The 12,073-nt window shown below is 40.0% G+C and overlaps 1 protein-coding gene across 3 annotated transcripts in view; it reads right to left on the reverse strand.

The window, feature by feature from the left end:
- The window catches only part of arhgap32b (Rho GTPase activating protein 32b), a 286,393-nt gene extending 276,820 nt beyond the window's left edge, over positions 1 to 9,573 (reverse strand). For all 3 annotated transcript variants that reach the window (XM_061963231.2, XM_061963230.2, XM_061963229.2), the window contains exon 1: positions 9,357 to 9,573. The gene's annotated coding sequence lies outside the window, so the exon portion shown is untranslated. The remainder of the gene's footprint in view (positions 1 to 9,356) is intronic.
- Between the last annotated feature and the right edge of the window lie 2,500 nt (positions 9,574 to 12,073).

Genomic DNA, 12,073 nt, shown 5'->3' on the forward strand with positions numbered 1-12,073 from the left:
GAGTACCCGGAGGGAACCCACGCAGTCACGGGGAGTACCGTATTTTCCGCACTATTAGCCGCACCTAAAAACCACAAATTTACTCAAAAGCTGACAATGCGGCTTTTAACCCGGTGCGCTTTATATATGGATTAATATTACGATTCATTTTCATAAAGTTTCGATCTCGCAACTACGGTAAACAGCCGCCATCTTTTTTCCCGGTAGAACAGGAAGCGCTTCTTCTTCTACGCAAGCAACCGCCAAGGTAAGCACCCGCCCCCATAGAACAGGAAACGCTTCTTCTTCTACTGTAAGCAACCACCCGCCTGCGTAGAAGAAGAAAAAGTGCGCGGATATTACCGTACCGGTACGTTTCATTTCCTTTGTGTGTTTACATCTGTAAAGACCACAAAATGGCTCCTACTAAGCGTCAGGGATCCGGTTCATGAAAAGACGCAATCTCTCCATCCGCACACGGATTACTATTTCACAGCAACTGATATTCCTGTGAACCGCACTGTGGATACAACGGGAGCACGTACGGTGAATATTCGCACCACAGGGAATGAGAAGTCATCCTTCACTGTGGTTCTAGCTTGCCATGCTAATGGCCAGAAACTTCCACCTATGGTGATATTCAAAAGGAAGACCTTGCCAAAAGAGACCTTTCCAGCCGGCGTCATCATAAAAGCTAACTCGAAGGGATGGATGAAGAAAAGATGAGCGAGTGGTTAAGGTAAGTTTAAGTTTACGCGAAGAGGCCGGGTGGCTTTTTTCACGCAGCTCTGTCCATGTTGATATACGACTCCGTGCGCGCCCACATCACGCTGGTTTTAATATATTATTAAAGTTTGACTGACCTATTTGACTGTTTTTTTTGACATTCCTTTAGCGCAGTTAGATGCGGCTTACAACACGGGGCGGCTTATAGGTGGACAAAGTTTTGAAATATGCCGTTCATTGAAGGCGCGGCTTATAACCCAGGGCGCCTTATGGTGCGGAAAATACGGTACATGCAAACTCCACACAGAAACATCCCGAGCCCGGGATTGAACTCAGGACTACTCAGGACCTTCGTATTGTGAGGCAGATGCACTAACCCCTCTTCCACCATGCTGCCCCATATATTACACTATATATATCTATTCATACATTATATTACTTTAATTTATATTCACACACAAAACAGTAAGTTTTAAGGTGTAGAGACTTTTACTTTATTTTGTAGTTGTAGTAGCGATTTCCTTGTTCATTTACGAAATACGGTCAACTTCCTTTGTTTTCACTTTATCGAACTGTGCATGCAAGTGACGTCCAGGCCACATTGGGGCCACATTGGGGCCTGTGCGCGTATGCACTGGAGTCTGATAAAGATCACATTTTACTTGCAGTGTAAACATTCAGTTGGAAAAAAAGTAGATTTAAAAAAACGATTTGGGACACTTTGGCCTGCAGTGTAAACGTAGTCAAAATGAACAGAGACGTGACCTTAAAGCTGAGGTACGTACCAAACTGATTATGGCGTACAGATGATTAAACCCTTATCTAATATGTGGCATGAACTTTCAGCAGCCTGGAAGCACTGCAATAAGTCGAATAAGAAGTCTCCCAGGGATGCAGCCGATTTTACCAGTCAACATTTTAAGCAAGATAATTCTAAAAGCCAATGACAAATAGGCGCCACTCTCCTTAATGACGTAGAGGAAAAGTGGCCCAAGTTGGGAGGTGCTTTTAAAAAGGTAATACGAAACTCAGCAGACGGCTAGGGTTGCACTCTCATGCCAACTGTGGGAAAACGCTGACACATGCAGCTCTCATGTGAGAACATCACAGCCTTTTCTGAATCAAATCCAACTAATGAATGACAATGTAGTAGCACTCATAACAGTAAATACAGTGGGGAAAATTCAAAGAATGTGATGTTTTTGTAAACTAAGCCCCTTACAAAAAAATAACAATGATAGGTTTATTATAACAGAGAGAAATACAAAAGTTTAAATAAAGGTTATAAATTAAACTTGTATTTGATCCCAACGTAAAACATGTCCTCGTACGTAATGGAGAACAATAAGAAACAAGTATCTTGAGTTTCTATCTATTTTATTTTATAAATAAAATATCCATCTATCCATTCATTTTCTACCGCTTGTCCCTTTTCAAAATATTTCAGTGCATGTGTAAATACTTTTTGAGCATGTTCAATAATATGCGTGACAATAACGATAAACATAACATGAAGTTTTCATATTGTTACATCACGACACACAATGCTGGGACTACGGATGAAAATTAGCCTTGTGGCTAAATCTGGTGCATTTTCAGAAATGTTCATTAATGTACACTGTCCCTCTTATATAAATTAAAAATAAATAAATAAATAAAAATGAATTATAATTTGACATGTAAAAATTACAACCGCTAGGGCTGCAGTAATTAATTAAGTAAAGCGTTTTAAAAAAAGCTTACATTTATGTTTTATTGCTTTGATTAACCGTTTAATACTGAATAAAATCTGCACCTCATTTATTGGCTGGAATTTTAAATATGTGAACAAAGTTTCCGCACGGCCACTGCAATAATGTACACATGAGAGCAATGGTATATTTTATTATTGATTGTTTTCTATTTGTGTACACATGTTAAACAGTGCAATTTTAATGATGGTGATGTATATCTATTAGGAAAAAAATTAAGGTTATGGCAAGCAGAAAAATATATTCCCTAAAATACACATTGAGGCTTTAAAGTATGTTTTACCCAATTAGTTGATTAATCAAACAAACAAACTGACAGATTACTTGCTTAATAAAATAATCGATAGCTGCAACCCTACTAGGCGCTAACATCACTTAAACTTCTCTGTAATTTACAAAGTGCCTGCAAGTTGGAATGTAACGATAGGAACATTTCATATCACAGTTATCGTGACCAAAATTATCATGGCTATCATTATTACTGCGGTATTCTTGAATATGCTCAAAAAGTACTTCTACACACACTGAAATCTTTTGACAAAGTTGTTTTTGACACTGTTAAAAAAAACACTCCTTTGCATGTTTTGTGTTTCTTATGCTTCACTTATAGACTTGGTATTTTATCTGTTTTAAATGATGAGCTTTTATTCTTTTGAATATTGTTAGTACTGTAGCACTTTATAAGATGTATTTAAATGAAAAATGCCTAGAAAATAAAATCCATTATTATTATTATTTCTGGCGGGCATTGTGGCGTCCTACTCTGTTCAGCTGTCCTGGAACGCACTGTAAAAACACCTCCGTCTAGTATTAATCTAAGTATAGAGACATCCTTCTGTTCTAAGAGAGCACAGCTTGTAGGTTCAATGTACACAATTGAATAGCTCAGTTGCTCAGACAACAATGTGTTTGGATAAGTTTAAAATGGTGTGTGGCGCGTCTCAATGAGGAAAGATGTTAATGTCTCTTGTTTTAATTTTAACATTTAAGTTGTCGAGCTTGCACCAGTCAGTCCGTGAGTTTATAAAAAGTGAAGTTATCAATCACGATATTTCGATTATTTGTAACAGCAATACTAACACTCATTATGAGGACAAGAACACATAGGTCTTCTTTTTTTTTAAAGGATTTTAAAGACGAATGCAGCTGAGATAGGCTCCAGCACCCCCGCGATCCCGAAAGGGACAAGTGGTAGAAAATGGATGGATGGAAGACGATAAAAAACGCTTGGAAGATGCGGCTAATGAGAGTCAGTGTTGATGCTTTCAAAGCCCTCTAAAACAACTTCAAAACCCTCCCTCCAAGTTTTATATACACACTGCAAGTCTATAAATAATGTAGTACAAAACACAATCATAACAATATTTACCGTATTTTTATCATTTTAATCATTGATTTCTGATTCAGCACATTGATTTCCGTTTCCATAGCACCACACTTTCAACTTCTGGCAACAACTACTTCCGGAAACAAATCATGGTAGACTTGGTAACAAACAACATTTTTTTTGACAAACAAGGATTCACAACCTTATCTTCTTGAACCGGAATATACTGAGGATGAACTGCCGCTTCTAGAAGCCAGCACGAAGGAAGGGTGAGACGTTGGGACAGACTTAAGCCGAGAGAGTGAGGTCTGTGTGACTCAAAGCTGCAAAATGTAGAATTTGAAGCCATGCTATTTCGACATAAATGAAGTGCTTACCCAAATAAACCGGAAAACACGTCCCTGGCCAGCTGGACCAAAAGCAAAACTGTCCTTCGAGTGAGTCACATTTTGAGATTGCTCATGATACACCGTACAACTACAGTACATACACTATCGAGCTCGCTGTGTACAAAAAAAACATGAAATCTGGGTCAATACTTTACAGATACTGTAATATGATTGTTCATGTTTTTCAGTCATTACAGGTTATTCTCCGTTTGCATTACAAACTCAAACGCCTTTCCTGTTGACGTAGAAGCTAGCTTATCTCTTTTTGTAGCCAGCTTTTACGGCTAATACCGAAGCATGTTGTTGTGTGTTACTACGCCAGAAAAAGAGACAGTGTTCGCTCTTACAATAACAACGTCGCCACGGCTTGGTTATTATACAGGTTATAACAAGCTATGAGTGTATTGTTGACGGTTTTTGAATGTGTTTTCAAAGTGATTTACAGGTACAATTGATTGCTCCCATTAGCTGCATTGCTAGCCACCCAAGAACGAGACAATTTTACAAGTTTGAAAGCGAGAAAAAAAAAAGAAAAAACAGTGCAGTTCCCCTTTAACTTACAGTTGTGTAGATGTCACGATCAATGACTCGCCTGCTGATGGCATCAAAGATAAAATGTGTCCTCTTCACTTTCTCCCAGGTGTACACACATTACAATGTGGAACCTGTTAAATCCACGCATTGTTTTCGTGTAGAGAAATCCAACTTCCTCGTCTCACAAGGTAAAGTTAATTAAATATGACTGAATTTCATTTCTGTCAACATTTACGTCTTGTTTTTATTATTTTGAATAATTTATTATTATGTCAGTTAGTTTGTTATTGTCTTAGTCAACATGCATTTTGTTTTGATTTGTTATCGTCTTATTTTCATCATGGGGAAATAGGTTGTTAACGCACTTTATGCGTCTTTTTACGCATTGAAATCAGAAAGGACGTGAAATTCTGGAAGTCCACGCGTCCCCAGGACGCGGATTATTTATTTTTTTAAATACCGATTATTGCTTTCTGCCTGTGTTTTGTTTTGTTTTGTTTATATTTTCCGGGTCAAATTATTAATTATTGGTCGACTTCAAAGTAATGCACTTTCCGGTACAATTTCCTAAATTTTGATTCGCCGAAAGTTTTATCGATCACAAATACTGCATTTCTGGTATTAGGACTCCCGCGTGTTATTGTTTTCGTCATGGAGAGCAATAAACCAAAGAAGCGAAGCTTCAATGACAAGTGGCTGCAGGAGCCACTTTTCAGCAAATGGCTCACTTATGACGATGGAAAGATGTTTTGCACTCCATGTAAACGGGCTGAGAAAAAGAACACCTTTACGACCGGGTGCACTGATTTTCAAAGATCTAACCTCACCAGGCACTAAGAAACACCCTCCAATTTGGGTCCCTACAGTTCCGCTCTTTGGTCGGAATGACGAGGCCGTCGATTTGTTACAACTCTTTATTTATGTTTTCCACAAAGTCAAGCGGACATCCACCATGCTATTAAAGGCCTACTGAAATGCAATTTTCTTATTTAAACGGGGATAGCAGGTCTATTCTATGTGTCATACTTGATCATTTCGCGATATTGCCATATTTTTGCTGAAAGGATTTAGTAGAGAACATCGACGATAAAGTTCGCAACTTTTGGTCGCTGATAAAAAAAGCCTTGCCTGTACCGGAAGTAGCAGACGAGTAGCGTGACGTCACAGGTTGTGGAGCTCCTCACATGTGCACATTGTTTACAATCATGGCCACCAGCAGCGAGAGCGATTCGGACCGAGAAAGCGACGATTTCCCCATTAATTTGAGCGAGGATGAAAGATTCGTGGATGAGGAAAGTGAGAGTGAAGGACTAGAGGGCAGTGGGAGCGATTCAGATAGGGAAGATGCTGTGAGAGGCGGGTGGGACCTGATATTCAGCTGGGAATGACTAAAACAGTAAATAAACACAAGACATATATATACTCTATTAGCCACAACACAACCAGGCTTATATTTAATATGCCACAAATTAATACCGCATAACAAACACTTCCCCCCTCCCGTCCATATAACCCGCCAAATACAACTCAAACACCTGCACAACACACTCAATCCCACAGCCCAAAGTACCGTTCACCTCCCCAAAGTTCATACAGCACATATATTTCCCCAAAGTTACGTACGTGACATGCACATAGTGGCACGCACGTACGGGCAAGCGATCAAATGTTTGGAAGCCGCAGCTGCATGCGTACTCACGGTACCGCGTCTGCGCATCTAACTCAAAGTCCTCCTGGTAAGAGTCTCTGTTGTCCCAGTTCTCCACAGGCCAATGGTAAAGCTTGACTGTCATCTTCCGGGAATGTAAACAATGAAACACTGGCTGTGTTATCCGGCACAACAGTCAGGGGTGCATTCTACGGCGGGGGTGCGTTATCCGGCACAACACCTGCCGCAATACACCGCTTCCCACCTCCAGCTTTCTTCTTTTCTGTCTCCATTGTTCATTGAACAAATTGCAAAAGATTCACCAACATAGATGTCCAGAATACTGTGGAATTTTGCGATGAAAACAGACGACTTAATAGCTGGCCACCATACTGTCCCAAAATGTCCTCTACAATCCGTGACGTCACACGCAGGCGTCATCATACAGATACGTTTTCAGCAGGATATTTCGCGCGAAATTTAAAATTGCACCTTAGTAAGCTAACCCGGCCGTATTGGCATGTGTTGCAATGTTAAGATTTCATCATTGATATATAAACTATCAGACTGCGTGGTCGGTAGTAGTGGGTTTCAGTAGGTCTTTAACACTCCTGAACATGCTAGCGCTCCCTCTCCTAACTTACACACGTCACTCACCCCACATACCGCCATTCTTAAAGGGGAACACACAGCTTATGGCCATCACGAAGCCAGAGATGAAATGCTAGAGGCATTGAGTGCCACTGTATTAAATGACATTGAAACTAACTTGCCAAATTCTAAGTTTGTTGGCATTATTTGCCATGAAAGTGTACATGTGGCGGTTTTTAAAGGACTGATGATCTACACCAGGTGAGAATAATCAATTAAATGTGTCATATGCATGTATGCCCTGGCACACGATTATCATTTCATGACCGAAGCAAAACACTTTTAGCACTTTTATACTGAAATAAATTCACCTACAACTTATTAAATAAAAATATAGAAAAAATACCGGCAGCGGTAAAGTTTAGATCCATGAAGGAAAGAAGAAAGTGAATGAATGTTTATAACTGAATAAATTTACATATGCATAAAAATTTGTATTTTTTTAATGCATTAAGTAACGTTTATGACAACCTTTTTCCAAACCACAATATAGAATGTTAGATACAACAGGATAATGCATACATTTATCATTTGTTTTCAAAACGGTTACAAAAAAGTGGGACCCCAAAAATTTACTGTGGGACCCCATTTTGAAGATTCCTAGCGCCAACACTGGTTGAAATAACTAGGACAAAACCGATTAGTCATCAAAATTAAAGTTGCATCCCAGTCTTGTGCAGGTCGACAACCATGAAGCCATTTGACATCTCTTTGGATTGGTTTGAATGGAAGAGACAGTTTTCTGAAGGTGTCTTTTATCCACATAATGAGTTGAGATTCTGAATACTTTCTTAAAGTGACAGAACGGACTAGTGAAATTTATGGACACATACACTATATTGCCAAAAGTATTTGGCCACCTGCCTTGACTCACATATGAACTTGAAGTGCCATCCCATTCCTAACCCATAGTGTTCAATATGATGTCAGTCCACCTTTTGCAGCTATTACAGCTTCAACTCTTCTGGGAAGGCTGTCCACAAGGTTGCGGAGTGTGTTTATAGGAATTTTCCACCATTCCTCCAAAAGCACATTGGTGAGGTCACACACTGATGTTGGTCGAGAAGGCCTGGCTCTCAATCTCTATTCTAATTCATCCCAAAGGTGTTCTATCGGGTTCAGGTCAAGACTCTGTGCAGGCCAGTCAAGTGCATCCACACCAGACTCTGTCATCCATGTCTTTATGGACCTTGCTTCGTGCACTGGTGCACGGTCATGTTGAATAGGATAGGACTTTATTGTCATTGCACAAGTACAACGAAACTATGTTTTCAGCACAAACCCGTTCAAGATTAGACAAAACAAACAGTGTACAGAGTTACAGAGCAGGAACGCTGATGGGTCACCACAAGGCGCCCCGTAAACGATAAGAAAAAGGTAAAACGCTGGGGAAGAAGATGAGTAAAAAAAATAAAGATAAAATAATAATACAATCTAGACTGGGCTCCTAAGGGGGCCTAGTCTGGAGTGGGAAAAAACCTCCATGCCATGCACACATAAACATGTTACATTTAATCACGACAACTCGCAACAGAGGGGCGGGGAGTTGGGACCCTGGAGGTCGACTGCTGCTATGAAGCGCTGCCAGCCGTCCATCATCCCAAGGGGAATCAAGCGGTGGTGAAGAGGAAGGGGCCCGCGCCAAACTGTCCCCACAAGGTTGGGAGCGTGAATTGTCCAAAATGTTTTGGTATCATTTAAAGTTCCTTTCACTGGAACTAAGTGGCCTAGCCCAACTCCTGGAGCGGGCCCCCTTCCTATGTGAGTCAAGGCAGGTGACCAAATACTTTTGGCATTATAGTGTACCTGGTCGAAAAGGTTGGAATTCTTAATAAAATGTGTTTTTTTCCCCCCTCAAACAAATACAAATTAATTTAAAACCTTTTTTGAATGTTGTTTTGCTTACATTATGTCCCTCTCTTTATATGTATCTTATGATCCCACACTGCATGTATCAGCTGACCCACCAGACACCATATGAACCCAATCTTGATGAAAAATTTCAATATATATGTATATCGTTTGTAGACCAAATAAGTTCTTCTCTCCATGTATCTCTCTGACGTATTTATCATATTTTTTTCTCACATCATCATCATCATCAACATTAATGTATAAACGTACATGTCAGTAGCTGGGAGCAGATTAGTAAAATATATGAAAATATGAATGGATTCTGGTGGCGAGTTTAGCTTTCTCTCGTCTTCTGCTTCACTTCACATCAATCCTCTCTGCAACATATCTGCGGTTCATTCACCACAACGTTTTAATCAAATTGTATTCCAATCACTTTATCGCCGAATTTGAAAGAAACGGCGCCAACACTGAGAGGTGGAAACAAAAAGACTCACCGGTGGCAGACTGCAGTCCGTTCGCTTGTGTAGCAAATACTAAAACAGATTTTCAAAAAAAAAGTGTTCTCCTGCTCCAGAATCACATTGTCTTCGAGCGTGACGCCGGCGTCAACGTTTGTCCGTCCATCTTTACGTGGAATTACAACAGGGTGTTGTTGGGAGGACGTTTTAAAGGTAAAAACGTGTCCGCCGGAGCCTTCCTTGTGCAAGTGAATGCAACGCCACCAGAAAAGTGGGGGGAGATCGACTCAAAAGGCAACCCTGTCGACACCGAGGGTCTGATCAGTATCGGGATACTTGCGTGATGCGTTCAAGATTTTCAGTTGTTTTATTTTTTACAAATATGTGTTTTTGTTGTTGTTGTGTTGATCATATTTATATATTGTTTTATCGTTTACAAATTCAATACATAGTTTATTGGACACAGGAGATCTTTGAGGGCCAAAAATAAAAGCAACAAGTCGTTTTTAGTTTTCTTTTCCCATTTTCCACAGTTGACTTTGTTTTGGTTTAACAATTGTATGCTACAAAAGGGAAACATTGTTTTATTTTACTAATATTGTTACGTCGTCCCGGTTTTTGCCTAAAATATTAATTTAATTGTGATTATAATCATGATTAACAAAGTAAAGGCATGAATATAAACGTATTCAAAGATATTTACAAAAGTTTAAAAAAAAAAAAAATATATATATATATATATATATATATATATATCGGTATCTGCTAAGGATACTAGTTAGCCGTATCGCAGCGGAGCTTTCACTGTTGCACTACACCAATCGGAATCTTTAATTTCACTTTTTTTAAAAACACCACAAGTAAAAAAAGACAATTGTATTTGTAATGTTCGTAACTTAATGAAGTATTCAAGTAGTAGTTGGATACAATCCCCATGCCTTATTCTTTAAGAATGATTGTGCTCTTATGTCTCACTGTCAGCTAGGCTGCAAGAGACCTACAATTCCGTGATTTCAGTTTTGGGACTTGAACTAAACGTCATTCAATATTCCATCCATCCATCCATTTTCTACCGCTTAATCCCTTTGGGGTCGCGGGGGGGCGCTGGAGCCTATCTCAGCTACAATCGGGCGGAAGGCGGTGTACACCCTGGACAAGTCGCCATCTCATCACAGGGCTCATTCAATATTCGTCATTCAATTTTTCACACCAATGTTGACACACTGGTTGACGCACTTACGTCGGAAAATAAACGTTAATTAAGAAAGTATTTACCGAATATGACAATTTTACAACCGTTATTTTTGTGAGTATGTACCCACAAAAATAACAGTTATATTTATTATGTTATAATAGTATATAATATAATATTATAGTATAGTATAGTATAATAGTTTGTATATAATATAAGAGTATAATATTAACTTAAGTTTTTGTAATGCATACCGTCATTATTCAATAATTTGGCTTGAATGACTTTACTTTTTAAACCAATCTCATGAGATTGTTCTGTGATGCCCACAGATTGATATACCGTACAAATTATAGAGAGAGAGAGAGAGAGAGAGAGAGAGAGAGAGAGAGAGAGAGAGAGAGAGAGAGAGAGAGAGAGAGAGAGAGAGAGAGAAATGTTACATTGTCTTATATTGTTAAAAAAAATGGGTATTATATCAAACATTTCAGATATTTACATCCATCTATCCATCCATCTTCTTCCGCTTATCCGAGGTCGGGTCGCGGGGGCAGCAGCCTAAGCAGGGAAGCCCAGACTTTCCTCTCCCCAGCCACTTCGTCCAGCTCTTCCCGGGGGATCCCGAGGCGTTCCTAGGCCAGCCGGGAGACATAGTCTTCCCAACGTGTCCTGGGTCTTCCCCGTGGCCTCCTACCGGTTGGACCTACCCTAAACACCTCCCTAGGGAGGCGTTCAGGTGGCATCCTGACCAGATGCCCGAACCACCTCATCTGGCTCCTCTCGATGTGGAGGAGCAGCGGCTTTACTTTGAGCTCCCTCCGGATGACAGAGCTTCTCACCCTATCTCTAAGGGAGAGCCCCGCCACCCGGCGGAGGAAACTCATTCCGGCCGCTTGTACACGTGATCTTGTCCTTTCGGTCATAACCCAAATCTCATGACCATAGGTGAGGATGGGAACGTAGATCGACCGGTAAATTGAGAGCTTTGCCTTCCGGCTCAGCTCCTTCTTCACCACAACGGATCGATAATACATATTTGATTGCCAACACAATAATCTTAATTGAGTATCAGTATTGCAAAGATCCTCAATACAAAAGATTTGACAATGGGTCATCAAGACATGTCATTTTGCATGCACTTAAACAGCTCAAATGTTCTTGTTAATCAAACGCTGTGTCTCCGAAACGCTAGGGGGCAGTATTGATCGTTGAGCTGTGTAGGTAAAAGAAGAGTATGCTACATACTAACAGCTGTGGCTGATGTTGTTGTAGTGTTCTGTCCAGTACGCAGGCACCGATATTAATCCATTTGGGACAGCATTACACTTTTACAATACGTGCTGCCACGAACTAAGCACACTTATGGAAATGACATGTATTCATCATGTTATTTATTCTAGTGCCTCTCATATTGTAGTCGCTAAATTATATGTAGGCTCGTATGAAAGCCGACACAAGCCTGCCCTCCAGTGGTGACAGCAGCTATCACACCGGAAATGGCAACAATTTCCACAGCATAAAAAAATAGCTATTGTCAAAACAGTAAACCATTTCAGAGGGT

Source organism: Nerophis lumbriciformis, linkage group LG09, assembly GCF_033978685.3.
Source record: "Nerophis lumbriciformis linkage group LG09, RoL_Nlum_v2.1, whole genome shotgun sequence".
NCBI classification, from domain to species: Eukaryota; Metazoa; Chordata; class Actinopteri; order Syngnathiformes; family Syngnathidae; genus Nerophis; species Nerophis lumbriciformis.